The sequence below is a fragment of the Engystomops pustulosus genome, unplaced genomic scaffold (assembly GCF_040894005.1).
Source record: "Engystomops pustulosus unplaced genomic scaffold, aEngPut4.maternal MAT_SCAFFOLD_191, whole genome shotgun sequence".
Taxonomy (NCBI): Eukaryota; Metazoa; Chordata; class Amphibia; order Anura; family Leptodactylidae; genus Engystomops; species Engystomops pustulosus.
The window spans coordinates 100,330-115,000 of record NW_027285071.1 but is presented as its reverse complement, the minus strand read 5'-3'; positions in this window follow the sequence as shown (position 1 = coordinate 115,000).

Below are 14,671 nucleotides of genomic sequence, written 5' to 3'. Positions count from 1 at the left end.
GGAGCTCCTACTTCCAAAGGGGCAAGTCAGCGGGAGAAGCCACTTCGCCTACCCGGCCAAGTGTCACTGTCCCCCGGCCAGACTTGGCGGCAAGTCCCGGGGAGGAATAATGCCCATGGAAGTAGGAGCTCCTACTTCCAAAGGGGCAAGTCAGCGGGAGAAGCCACTTCGCCTACCCGGCCAAGTGTCACTGTCCCCCGGCCAGACTTGGCGGCAAGTCCCGGGGAGGAATAATGCCCATGGAAGTAGGAGCTCCTACTTCCAAAGGGGCAAGTCAGCGGGAGAAGCCACTTCGCCTACCCGGCCAAGTGTCACTGTCCCCCGGCCAGACTTGGCGGCAAGTCCCGGGGAGGAATAATGCCCATGGAAGTAGGAGCTCCTACTTCCAAAGGGGCAAGTCAGCGGGAGAAGCCACTTCGCCTACCCGGCCAAGTGTCACTGTCCCCCGGCCAGACTTGGCGGCAAGTCCCGGGGAGGAATAATGCCCATGGAAGTAGGAGCTCCTACTTCCAAAGGGGCAAGTCAGCGGGAGAAGCCACTTCGCCTACCCGGCCAAGTGTCACTGTCCCCCGGCCAGACTTGGCGGCAAGTCCCGGGGAGGAATAATGCCCATGGAAGTAGGAGCTCCTACTTCCAAAGGGGCAAGTCAGCGGGAGAAGCCACTTCGCCTATCCGGCCAAGAGTCACTGTACCCCGGCCACACTTGGCAGTAGGTCCCGGGGAGGAATAATGCCCATGGAAGTAAGAGCTCCTACTTCCAAAGGGGCAAGTCAGCGGGAGAAGCCAGTTGGCCTATCCGGCCAAGAGTCACTGTTCCCCGGCCACACTTGGCAGTAGGTCCCGAGGAGGAATAATGCCCATGGAAGTAAGAGCTCCTACTTCCAAAGGGGCAAGTCAGCGGGAGAAGCCAGTTGGCCTATCCGGCCAAGAGTCACTGTTCCCCGGCCACACTAGGCAGTAGGTCCCGGGGAGGAATAATGCCCATGGAAGTAGGAGCCTCTACTTCCAAAGGGGCAAGTCAGCGGGAGAAGCCAGTTGGCCTATCCGGCCTAGAGTCACTGTTCCCCGGCCACATTTGGCAGTAGGTCCCTGGGAGGAATAATGCCCATGGAAGTAGGAGCTACTACCTCCAAAGGGTGAAGACACTTGGCTCTAAGTGCCCGAGAGGTGTAATGCCCTTGGAAGTAAGAGCTCCTACTTCCAAAGGGGCAAGTCAGCGGGAGAAGCCAGTTGGCCTATCCGGCCAAGAGTCACTGTTCCCCGGCTACACTAGGCAGTAGGTCCCTGGGAGGAATAATGCCCATGGAAGTAGGAGCTACTACCTCCAAAGGGTGAAGACACTTGGCTCTAAGTGCCCGAGAGGTGTAATGCCCTTGGAAGTAAGAGCTCCTACTTCCAAAGGGGCAAGTCAGCGGGAGAAGCCAGTTGGCCTATCCGGCCAAGAGTCACTGTTCCCCGGCCACACTTGGCAGTAGGTCCCGGGGAGGAATAATGCCCATGGAAGTAGGAGCCTCTACTTCCAAAGGGGCAAGTCAGCGGGAGCAGCCAGTTGGCCTATCCGGCCAAGGGTCACTGTTCCCCGGCCACACTTGGCAGTAGGTCCCGGGGAGGAATAATGCCCATGGAAGTAAGAGCTCCTACTTCCAAAGGGGCAAGTCAGCGGGAGAAGCCAGTTGGCCTATCCGGCCAAGAGTCACTGTTCCCCGGCCACACTTGGCAGTAGGTCCCGAGGAGGAATAATGCCCATGGAAGTAAGAGCTCCTACTTCCAAAGGGGCAAGTCAGCGGGAGAAGCCAGTTGGCCTATCCGGCCAAGAGTCACTGTTCCCCGGCCACACTTGGCAGTAGGTCCCGGGGAGGAATAATGCCCATGGAAGTAGGAGCTACTACCTCCAAAGGGTGAAGACACTTGGCTCTAAGTGCCCGAGAGGTATAATGCCCATGGAAGTAAGAGCTCCTACTTCCAAAGGGGCAAGTCAGCGGGAGCAGCCAGTTGGCCTATCCGGCCAAGGGTCACTGTTCCCCGGCCACACTTGGCAGTAGGTCCCGGGGAGGAATAATGCCCATGGAAGTAGGAGCCTCTACTTCCAAAGGGGCAAGTCAGCGGGAGCAGCCAGTTGGCCTATCCGGCCAAGGGTCACTGTTCCCCGGCCACACTTGGCAGTAGGTCCCGGGGAGGAATAATGCCCATGGAAGTAAGAGCTCCTACTTCCAAAGGGGCAAGTCAGCGGGAGAAGCCAGTTGGCCTATCCGGCCTAGAGTCACTGTTCCCCGGCCACATTTGGCAGTAGGTCCCTGGGAGGAATAATGCCCATGGAAGTAGGAGCTACTACCTCCAAAGGGTGAAGACACTTGGCTCTAAGTGCCCGAGAGGTGTAATGCCCTTGGAAGTAAGAGCTCCTACTTCCAAAGGGGCAAGTCAGCGGGAGAAGCCAGTTGGCCTATCCGGCCAAGAGTCACTGTTCCCCGGCTACACTAGGCAGTAGGTCCCGGGGAGGAATAATGCCCATGGAAGTAGGAGCTACTACTTCCAAAGGGGCAAGTCAGCGGGAGAAGCCAGTTGGCCTATCCGGCCAAGAGTCACTGTTCCCCGGCCACACTAGGCAGTAGGTCCCGGGGAGGAATAATGCCCATGGAAGTAGGAGCTACTACTTCCAAAGGGGCAAGTCAGCGGGAGAAGCCAGTTGGCCTATCCGGCCTAGAGTCACTGTTCCCCGGCCACATTTGGCAGTAGGTCCCTGGGAGGAATAATGCCCATGGAAGTAGGAGCTACTACCTCCAAAGGGTGAAGACACTTGGCTCTAAGTGCCCGAGAGGTGTAATGCCCTTGGAAGTAAGAGCTCCTACTTCCAAAGGGGCAAGTCAGCGGGAGAAGCCAGTTGGCCTATCCGGCCAAGAGTCACTGTTCCCCGGCCACACTTGGCAGTAGGTCCCGGGGAGGAATAATGCCCATGGAAGTAGGAGCCTCTACTTCCAAAGGGGCAAGTCAGCGGGAGCAGCCAGTTGGCCTATCCGGCCAAGGGTCACTGTTCCCCGGCCACACTTGGCAGTAGGTCCCGGGGAGGAATAATGCCCATGGAAGTAAGAGCTCCTACTTCCAAAGGGGCAAGTCAGCGGGAGAAGCCAGTTGGCCTATCCGGCCAAGAGTCACTGTTCCCCGGCCACACTTGGCAGTAGGTCCCGAGGAGGAATAATGCCCATGGAAGTAAGAGCTCCTACTTCCAAAGGGGCAAGTCAGCGGGAGAAGCCACTTGGCCTATCCGGCCAAGGGTCACTGTTCCCCGGCCACACTTGGCAGTAGGTCCCGGGGAGGAATAATGCCCATGGAAGTAGGAGCTACTACTTCCAAAGGGGCAAGTCAGCGGGAGAAGCCACTTGGCCTATCCGGCCAAGGGTCACTGTTCCCCGGCCACACTTGGCAGTAGGTCCCGGGGAGGAATAATGCCCATGGAAGTAGGAGCCTCTACTTCCAAAGGGGCAAGTCAGCGGGAGAAGCCACTTGGTCTACCCGGCCAAGGGTCCCTGTTCCCCGGCCACACTTGGCAGTAGGTCCCGGGGAGGAATAATGCCCATGGAAGTAGGAGCTACTACTTCCAAAGGGGCAAGTCAGCGGGAGAAGCCACTTGGCCTACCCGGTTTAGGGTCACTGTTCCCCGGCCACACTTGGCAGTAGGTCCCGGGGAGGAATAATGCCCATGGAAGTAGGAGCTACTACTTCCAAAGGGGCAAGTCAGCGGGAGAAGCCACTTGGCCTACCCGGTTTAGGGTCACTGTTCCCCGGCCACACTTGGCAGTAGGTCCCGGGGAGGAATAATGCCCATGGAAGTAGGAGCTACTACTTCCAAAGGGGCAAGTCAGCGGGAGAAGCCACTTGGCCTACCCGGCCAAGGGTCACTGTTCCCCGGCCACACTTGGCAGTAGGTCCCGGGGAGGAATAATGCCCATGGAAGTAGGAGCTACTACTTCCAAAGGGGCAAGTCAGCGGGAGAAGCCACTTGGCCTATCCGGCCAAGGGTCACTGTTCCCCGGCCACACTTGGCAGTAGGTCCCGGGGAGGAATAATGCCCATGGAAGTAGGAGCTACTACTTCCAAAGGGGCAAGTCAGCGGGAGAAGCCACTTGGCCTATCCGGCCAAGGGTCACTGTTCCCCGGCCACACTTGGCAGTAGGTCCCGGGGAGGAATAATGCCCATGGAAGTAGGAGCTACTACTTCCAAAGGGGCAAGTCAGCGGGAGAAGCCACTTGGCCTACCCGGCCAAGGGTCACTGTTCCCCGGCCACACTTGGCAGTAGGTCCCGGGGAGGAATAATGCCCATGGAAGTAGGAGCTACTACCTTCAAAGGGTGAAGACACTTGGCTCTAAGTCCCCGAGAGGTATAATGCCCATGGAAGTAAGAGCTACTACTTCCAAAGGGGCAAGTCAGCGGGAGAAGCCACTTGGCCTATCCGGCCAAGGGTCACTGTTCCCCGGCCACACTTGGCAGTAGGTCCCGGGGAGGAATAATGCCCATGGAAGTAGGAGGTACTACTTCCAAAGGGGCAAGTCAGCGGGAGAAGCCACTTGGCCTATCCGGCCAAGGGTCACTGTTCCCCGGCCACACTTGGCAGTAGGTCCCGGGGAGGAATAATGCCCATGGAAGTAGGAGCTACTACTTCCAAAGGGGCAAGTCAGCGGGAGAAGCCACTTGGCCTATCCGGCCAAGGGTCACTTTTCCCCGGCCACACTTGGCAGTAGGTCCCGGGGAGGAATAATGCCCATGGAAGTAGGAGCTACTACTTCCAAAGGGGCAAGTCAGCGGGAGAAGCCACTTGGCCTATCCGGCCAAGGGTCACTGTTCCCCGGCCACACTTGGCAGTAGGTCCCGGGGAGGAATAATGCCCATGGAAGTAGGAGCTACTACTTCCAAAGGGGCAAGTCAGCGGGAGAAGCCACTTGGCCTACCCGGCCAAGGGTCACTGTTCCCCGGCCACACTTGGCAGTAGGTCCCGGGGAGGAATAATGCCCATGGAAGTAGGAGCTACTACCTTCAAAGGGTGAAGACACTTGGCTCTAAGTCCCCGAGAGGTATAATGCCCATGGAAGTAAGAGCTACTACTTCCAAAGGGGCAAGTCAGCGGGAGAAGCCACTTGGCCTATCCGGCCAAGGGTCACTGTTCCCCGGCCACACTTGGCAGTAGGTCCCGGGGAGGAATAATGCCCATGGAAGTAGGAGGTACTACTTCCAAAGGGGCAAGTCAGCGGGAGAAGCCACTTGGCCTATCCGGCCAAGGGTCACTGTTCCCCGGCCACACTTGGCAGTAGGTCCCGGGGAGGAATAATGCCCATGGAAGTAGGAGCTACTACTTCCAAAGGGGCAAGTCAGCGGGAGAAGCCACTTGGCCTATCCGGCCAAGGGTCACTGTTCCCCGGCCACACTTGGCAGTAGGTCCCGGGGAGGAATAATGCCCATGGAAGTAGGAGCTACTACTTCCAAAGGGGCAAGTCAGCGGGAGAAGCCACTTGGCCTATCCGGCCAAGGGTCACTGTTCCCCGGCCACACTTGGCAGTAGGTCCCGGGGAGGAATAATGCCCATGGAAGTAGGAGCTACTACTTCCAAAGGGGCAAGTCAGCGGGAGAAGCCACTTGGCCTACCCGGCCAAGGGTCACTGTTCCCCGGCCACACTTGGCAGTAGGTCCCGGGGAGGAATAATGCCCATGGAAGTAGGAGCTACTACCTTCAAAGGGTGAAGACACTTGGCTCTAAGTCCCCGAGAGGTATAATGCCCATGGAAGTAAGAGCTACTACTTCCAAAGGGGCAAGTCAGCGGGAGAAGCCACTTGGCCTATCCGGCCAAGGGTCACTGTTCCCCGGCCACACTTGGCAGTAGGTCCCGGGGAGGAATAATGCCCATGGAAGTAGGAGGTACTACTTCCAAAGGGGCAAGTCAGCGGGAGAAGCCAGTTGGCCTATCCGGCCTAGAGTCACTGTTCCCCGGCCACATTTGGCAGTAGGTCCCTGGGAGGAATAATGCCCATGGAAGTAGGAGCTACTACCTCCAAAGGGTGAAGACACTTGGCTCTAAGTGCCCGAGAGGTGTAATGCCCTTGGAAGTAAGAGCTCCTACTTCCAAAGGGGCAAGTCAGCGGGAGAAGCCAGTTGGCCTATCCGGCCAAGAGTCACTGTTCCCCGGCCACACTTGGCAGTAGGTCCCGGGGAGGAATAATGCCCATGGAAGTAAGAGCTCCTACTTCCAAAGGGGCAAGTCAGCGGGAGAAGCCAGTTGGCCTATCCGGCCAAGAGTCACTGTTCCCCGGCTACACTAGGCAGTAGGTCCCGGGGAGGAATAATGCCCATGGAAGTAGGAGCTACTACTTCCAAAGGGGCAAGTCAGCGGGAGAAGCCACTTGGCCTATCCGGCCAAGAGTCACTGTCCCCCGGCCAGACTTGGCGGCAAGTCCCGGGGAGGAATAATGCCCATGGAAGTAAGAGCCTAGCGGGAGCAGCCGCACAGGCTTCCCGGGAATGTGTCACTGTCCCCCCAGGCCAGACTTGGCGGCAAGTCCCGGGGAGGAATAGTGCTCATGGAAGTCGGAGCTCAGCGGGAGAAGCCGCTAAGGCTTACCCGGGAATGTGTCACTGTTCTCGGCCACGCTTGGTCGTAGGTCCCGGTGAGGAACATGCCCATGGAAGTCGGAGCTCCAAACTCCAAATTGACCTCAGCTGGAGCACTTGCTGAGGCTGCCCGGGCATGGGTGACTGTTCCCCGGGCTCACTTGGTCGTAGGTCCCGGTGTGGAACGTGCCCATGGAAGTTGAAGGGAAGAGAACCGCGAAAGGGAGTTTTTGCGCTAAGCCGCGGCCGAGGAGGGCGCACCGATCCCGGCTTGATTCCTGCCATTCCCGGTCCCCAAACCGGACTCGGCATGGTGGTTGGATCCGTGACCCTGGAACCCTGGGCGGGGAGCCTAGGGGCGAGAGGGGCCCCATGGAGCTCGGGCAGACTAGAAGTACCCTCGTCTGCCCGCTGGAGGGCGCCCTTCCCGGAGCGGAGGGGACCCCCTTTGCCACCAAGTGCAAGCCGAGTTTGGAGCTCGAAACCCGGCCAGGCTTGGTCGGAGGTCCCGGTGAGGAACATGGCCATGGAAGTCGGAGCTCAGCGGGAGCAGCCACTCAGGCTACCCGGGAATGTGTCACTGTCCCCCGGCCAGACTTGGCGGCAAGTCCCGGGGAGGAATAGTGCCCATGGAAGTAAGAGCTCAGCGGGAGCAGCCACTCAGGCTACCCGGGAATGTGTCACTGTCCCCCGGCCAAGACTTGGCGGCAAGTCCCGGGGAGGAATAGTGCCCATGGAAGTAGCTCAGCGGGAGCAGCCACTCAGGCTACCCGGGAATGTGTCACTGTCCCCCGGCCAGACTTGGCGGCAAGTCCCGGGGAGGAATAGTGCCCATGGAAGTAGCTCAGCGGGAGCAGCTGCTGAGGCTACCCGTGAATGTGTCACTGTCCCTCGGCCACACTTGGTCGTTGGGTTTCTGATGAGGAACATGCCCATGGAAGTAAGAGTTCAGCGGGAGAAGCCGCTCAGGCTTACCCGGGAATGTGTCACTGTTCTCGGCCACGCTTGGTCGTAGGTCCCGGTGAGGAACATGCCCATGGAAGTCGGAGCTCCAAACTCCAAATTGCCCTCAGCGGGAGCACTTGCTGAGGCTGCCCGGGCATGGGTGACTGTTCCCCGGGCTCACTTGGTCGTAGGTCCCGGTGTGGAACGTGCCCATGGAAGTTGAAGGGAAGAGAACCGCGAAAGGGAGTTTTTGCGCTAAGCCGCGGCCGAGGAGGGCGCACCGATCCCGGCTTGATTCCTGCCATTCCCGGTCCCCAAACCGGACTCGGCATGGTGGTTGGATCCGTGACCCTGGAACCCTGGGCGGGGAGCCTAGGGGCGAGAGGGGCCCCATGGAGCTCGGGCAGACTAGAAGTACCCTCGTCTGCCCGCTGGAGGGCGCCCTTCCCGGAGCGGAGGGGACCCCCTTGGCCACCAAGTGCAAGCCGAGTTTGGAGCTCGAAACCCGGCCAGGCTTGGTCGGAGGTCCCGGTGAGGAACATGGCCATGGAAGTCGGAGCTCAGCGGGAGCAGCCACTCAGGCTACCCGGGAATGTGTCACTGTCCCCCGGCCAAGACTTGGCGGCAAGTCCCGGGGAGGAATAGTGCTCATGGAAGTACCTCAGCGGGAGCAGCCACTCAGGCTACCCGGGAATGTGTCACTGTCCCCCGGCCAAGACTTGGCGGCAAGTCCCGGGGAGGAATAGTGCCCATGGAAGTAGCTCAGCGGGAGCAGCTGCTGAGGCTACCCGTGAATGTGTCACTGTCCCTCGGCCACACTTGGTCGTTGGGTTTCTGATGAGGAACATGCCCATGGAAGTAAGAGTTCAGCGGGAGAAGCCGCTCAGGCTTACCCGGGAATGTGTCACTGTTCTCGGCCACGCTTGGTCGTAGGTCCCGGTGAGGAACATGCCCATGGAAGTCGGAGCTCCAAACTCCAAATTGCCCTCAGCGGGAGCACTTGCTGAGGCTGCCCGGGCATGGGTGACTGTTCCCCGGGCTCACTTGGTCGTAGGTCCCGGTGTGGAACGTGCCCATGGAAGTTGAAGGGAAGAGAACCGCGAAAGGGAGTTTTTGCGCTAAGCCGCGGCCGAGGAGGGCGCACCGATCCCGGCTTGATTCCTGCCATTCCCGGTCCCCAAACCGGACTCGGCATGGTGGTTGGATCCGTGACCCTGGAACCCTGGGCGGGGAGCCTAGGGGCGAGAGGGGCCCCATGGAGCTCGGGCAGACTAGAAGTACCCTCGTCTGCCCGCTGGAGGGCGCCCTTCCCGGAGCGGAGGGGACCCCCTTGGCCACCAAGTGCAAGCCGAGTTTGGAGCTCGAAACCCGGCCAGGCTTGGTCGGAGGTCCCGGTGAGGAACATGGCCATGGAAGTCGGAGCTCAGCGGGAGCAGCCACTCAGGCTACCCGGGAATGTGTCACTGTCCCCCGGCCAGACTTGGCGGCAAGTCCCGGGGAGGAATAGTGCCCATGGAAGTAAGAGCTCAGCGGGAGCAGCCACTCAGGCTACCCGGGAATGTGTCACTGTCCCCCGGCCAAGACTTGGCGGCAAGTCCCGGGGAGGAATAGTGCTCATGGAAGTACCTCAGCGGGAGCAGCCACTCAGGCTACCCGGGAATGTGTCACTGTCCCCCGGCCAAGACTTGGCGGCAAGTCCCGGGGAGGAATAGTGCCCATGGAAGTAGCTCAGCGGGAGCAGCCACTCAGGCTACCCGGGAATGTGTCACTGTCCCCCGGCCAGACTTGGCGGCAGGTCCCGGGGAGGAATAGTGCTCATGGAAGTAGCTCAGCGGGAGCAGCCACTCAGGCTACCCGAGAATGTGTCACTGTCCCTCGGCCACCCTTGGTCGTTGGGTTCCTGATGAGGAACATGCCCATGGAACTAAAGAGTTCAGCGGGAGCATCCGCTCAGGCTACCCGGGAATGTGTCACTGTCCCCCGGCCAGACTTGGCGGCAGGTCCCGGGGAGGAATAGTGCCCATGGAAGTCGGAGCTCCAACCTCCAAGTTGACCTCAGCGGGAGCACTCGCTGAGGCTGCCCGGGCATGGGTGACTGTTCCCCGGCCACACTTGGTCGGAGGTCCCGGTGAGGAACATGCCCATGGAAGTTGGTGGGAAGAGAACCGCGAAAGGGAGTTTTGCGGCTGAGCCGCGGCCGAGGAGGTCTCACTAATTCCGGCATGATTCCTGCCAGGCCCGGTACCCTATATGGGACTCGGCTGGGTGGCTGTAGCCGGGACCCTGGAACCCTGGGCGGGGAGCCTAGGGGCGAGAGGGGCCCCATGGAGCTCGGGCAGACTAGAAGTACCCTCGTCTGCCCGCTGGAGGGCGCCCTTCCCGGAGCGGAGGGGACCCCCTTGGCCACCAAGTGCAAGCCGAGTTTGGAGCTCGAAACCCGGCCAGGCTTGGTCGGAGGTCCCGGTGAGGAACATGGCCATGGAAGTCGGAGCTCAGCGGGAGCAGCCATTCAGGCTACCCGGGAATGTGTCACTGTCCCCCGGCCAAGACTTGGCGGCAAGTCCCGGGGAGGAATAGTGCCCATGGAAGTAGCTCAGCGGGAGCAGCCACTCAGGCTACCCGGGAATGTGTCACTGTCCCCCGGCCAGACTTGGCGGCAGGTCCCGGGGAGGAATAGTGCTCATGGAAGTAGCTCAGCGGGAGCAGCCACTCAGGCTACCCGAGAATGTGTCACTGTCCCTCGGCCACCCTTGGTCGTTGGGTTCCTGATGAGGAACATGCCCATGGAACTAAAGAGTTCAGCGGGAGCATCCGCTCAGGCTACCCGGGAATGTGTCACTGTCCCCCGGCCAGACTTGGCGGCAGGTCCCGGGGAGGAATAGTGCCCATGGAAGTCGGAGCTCCAACCTCCAAGTTGACCTCAGCGGGAGCACTCGCTGAGGCTGCCCGGGCATGGGTGACTGTTCCCCGGCCACACTTGGTCGGAGGTCCCGGTGAGGAACATGCCCATGGAAGTTGGTGGGAAGAGAACCGCGAAAGGGAGTTTTGCGGCTGAGCCGCGGCCGAGGAGGTCTCACTAATTCCGGCATGATTCCTGCCAGGCCCGGTACCCTATATGGGACTCGGCTGGGTGGCTGTAGCCGGGACCCTGGAACCCTGGGCGGGGAGCCTAGGGGCGAGAGGGGCCCCATGGAGCTCGGGCAGACTAGAAGTACCCTCGTCTGCCCGCTGGAGGGCGCCCTTCCCGGAGCGGAGGGGACCCCCTTGGCCACCAAGTGCAAGCCGAGTTTGGAGCTCGAAACCCGGCCAGGCTTGGTCGGAGGTCCCGGTGAGGAACATGGCCATGGAAGTCGGAGCTCAGCGGGAGCAGCCATTCAGGCTACCCGGGAATGTGTCACTGTCCCCCGGCCAAGACTTGGCGGCAAGTCCCGGGGAGGAATAGTGCCCATGGAAGTAGCTCAGCGGGAGCAGCCACTCAGGCTACCCGGGAATGTGTCACTGTCCCCCGGCCAGACTTGGCGGCAGGTCCCGGGGAGGAATAGTGCTCATGGAAGTAGCTCAGCGGGAGCAGCCACTCAGGCTACCCGAGAATGTGTCACTGTCCCTCGGCCACCCTTGGTCGTTGGGTTCCTGATGAGGAACATGCCCATGGAACTAAAGAGTTCAGCGGGAGCATCCGCTCAGGCTACCCGGGAATGTGTCACTGTCCCCCGGCCAGACTTGGCGGCAGGTCCCGGGGAGGAATAGTGCCCATGGAAGTCGGAGCTCCAACCTCCAAGTTGACCTCAGCGGGAGCACTCGCTGAGGCTGCCCGGGCATGGGTGACTGTTCCCCGGCCACACTTGGTCGGAGGTCCCGGTGAGGAACATGCCCATGGAAGTTGGTGGGAAGAGAACCGCGAAAGGGAGTTTTGCGGCTGAGCCGCGGCCGAGGAGGTCTCACTAATTCCGGCATGATTCCTGCCAGGCCCGGTACCCTATATGGGACTCGGCTGGGTGGCTGTAGCCGGGACCCTGGAACCCTGGGCGGGGAGCCTAGGGGCGAGAGGGGCCCCATGGAGCTCGGGCAGACTAGAAGTACCCTCGTCTGCCCGCTGGAGGGCGCCCTTCCCGGAGCGGAGGGGACCCCCTTGGCCACCAAGTGCAAGCCGAGTTTGGAGCTCGAAACCCGGCCACACTTGGTAGTTGGTCCCGGTCAGGAACATGCCCATGGAAGTAAGAGCTCAGCGGGAGCAGCCACTCAGGCTACCCGGCAATGTGTCACTGTCCCCCGGCCAAGACTTGGCGGCAAGTCCCGGGGAGGAATAATGCCCATGGAAGTGGCTCAGCGGGAGCAGCCACTCAGGCTACCCGGGAATGTGTCACTGTCCCCCGGCCAAGACTTGGCGGCAGGTCCCGGGGAGGAATAGTGCCCATGGAAGTAGCTCAGCGGGAGCAGCCACTCAGGCTACCCGGGAATGTGTCACTGTCCCCCGGCCAGACTTGGCGGCAGGTCCCGGGGAGGAATAGTGCTCATGGAAGTAGCTCAGCGGGAGCAGCCACTCAGGCTACCCGAGAATGTGTCACTGTCCCTCGGCCACCCTTGGTCGTTGGGTTCCTGATGAGGAACATGCCCATGGAACTAAAGAGTTCAGCAGGAGCATCCGCTCAGGCTACCCGGGAATGTGTCACTGTCCCCCGGCCAGACTTGGCGGCAGGTCCCGGGGAGGAATAGTGCCCATGGAAGTCGGAGCTCCAACCTCCAAGTTGACCTCAGCGGGAGCACTCGCTGAGGCTGCCCGGGCATGGGTGACTGTTCCCCGGCCACACTTGGTCGGAGGTCCCGGTGAGGAACATGCCCATGGAAGTTGGTGGGAAGAGAACCGCGAAAGGGAGTTTTGCGGCTGAGCCGCGGCCGAGGAGGTCTCACTAATTCCGGCATGATTCCTGCCAGGCCCGGTACCCTATATGGGACTCGGCTGGGTGGCTGTAGCCGGGACCCTGGAACCCTGGGCGGGGAGCCTAGGGGCGAGAGGGGCCCCATGGAGCTCGGGCAGACTAGAAGTACCCTCGTCTGCCCGCTGGAGGGCGCCCTTCCCGGAGCGGAGGGGACCCCCTTGGCCACCAAGTGCAAGCCGAGTTTGGAGCTCGAAACCCGGCCAGGCTTGGTCGGAGGTCCCGGTGAGGAACATGGCCATGGAAGTCGGAGCTCAGCGGGAGCAGCCATTCAGGCTACCCGGGAATGTGTCACTGTCCCCCGGCCAAGACTTGGCGGCAAGTCCCGGGGAGGAATAGTGCCCATGGAAGTAGCTCAGCGGGAGCAGCCACTCAGGCTACCCGGGAATGTGTCACTGTCCCCCGGCCAGACTTGGCGGCAGGTCCCGGGGAGGAATAGTGCTCATGGAAGTAGCTCAGCGGGAGCAGCCACTCAGGCTACCCGAGAATGTGTCACTGTCCCTCGGCCACCCTTGGTCGTTGGGTTCCTGATGAGGAACATGCCCATGGAACTAAAGAGTTCAGCGGGAGCATCCGCTCAGGCTACCCGGGAATGTGTCACTGTCCCCCGGCCAGACTTGGCGGCAGGTCCCGGGGAGGAATAGTGCCCATGGAAGTCGGAGCTCCAACCTCCAAGTTGACCTCAGCGGGAGCACTCGCTGAGGCTGCCCGGGCATGGGTGACTGTTCCCCGGCCACACTTGGTCGGAGGTCCCGGTGAGGAACATGCCCATGGAAGTTGGTGGGAAGAGAACCGCGAAAGGGAGTTTTGCGGCTGAGCCGCGGCCGAGGAGGTCTCACTAATTCCGGCATGATTCCTGCCAGGCCCGGTACCCTATATGGGACTCGGCTGGGTGGCTGTAGCCGGGACCCTGGAACCCTGGGCGGGGAGCCTAGGGGCGAGAGGGGCCCCATGGAGCTCGGGCAGACTAGAAGTACCCTCGTCTGCCCGCTGGAGGGCGCCCTTCCCGGAGCGGAGGGGACCCCCTTGGCCACCAAGTGCAAGCCGAGTTTGGAGCTCGAAACCCGGCCAGGCTTGGTCGGAGGTCCCGGTGAGGAACATGGCCATGGAAGTCGGAGCTCAGCGGGAGCAGCCATTCAGGCTACCCGGGAATGTGTCACTGTCCCCCGGCCAAGACTTGGCGGCAAGTCCCGGGGAGGAATAGTGCCCATGGAAGTAGCTCAGCGGGAGCAGCCACTCAGGCTACCCGGGAATGTGTCACTGTCCCCCGGCCAGACTTGGCGGCAGGTCCCGGGGAGGAATAGTGCTCATGGAAGTAGCTCAGCGGGAGCAGCCACTCAGGCTACCCGAGAATGTGTCACTGTCCCTCGGCCACCCTTGGTCGTTGGGTTCCTGATGAGGAACATGCCCATGGAACTAAAGAGTTCAGCGGGAGCATCCGCTCAGGCTACCCGGGAATGTGTCACTGTCCCCCGGCCAGACTTGGCGGCAGGTCCCGGGGAGGAATAGTGCCCATGGAAGTCGGAGCTCCAACCTCCAAGTTGACCTCAGCGGGAGCACTCGCTGAGGCTGCCCGGGCATGGGTGACTGTTCCCCGGCCACACTTGGTCGGAGGTCCCGGTGAGGAACATGCCCATGGAAGTTGGTGGGAAGAGAACCGCGAAAGGGAGTTTTGCGGCTGAGCCGCGGCCGAGGAGGTCTCACTAATTCCGGCATGATTCCTGCCAGGCCCGGTACCCTATATGGGACTCGGCTGGGTGGCTGTAGCCGGGACCCTGGAACCCTGGGCGGGGAGCCTAGGGGCGAGAGGGGCCCCATGGAGCTCGGGCAGACTAGAAGTACCCTCGTCTGCCCGCTGGAGGGCGCCCTTCCCGGAGCGGAGGGGACCCCCTTGGCCACCAAGTGCAAGCCGAGTTTGGAGCTCGAAACCCGGCCACACTTGGTAGTTGGTCCCGGTCAGGAACATGCCCATGGAAGTAAGAGCTCAGCGGGAGCAGCCACTCAGGCTACCCGGCAATGTGTCACTGTCCCCCGGCCAAGACTTGGCGGCAAGTCCCGGGGAGGAATAATGCCCATGGAAGTGGCTCAGCGGGAGCAGCCACTCAGGCTACCCGGGAATGTGTCACTGTCCCCCGGCCAAGACTTGGCGGCAGGTCCCGGGGAGGAATAGTGCCCATGGAAGTAGCTCAGCGGGAGCA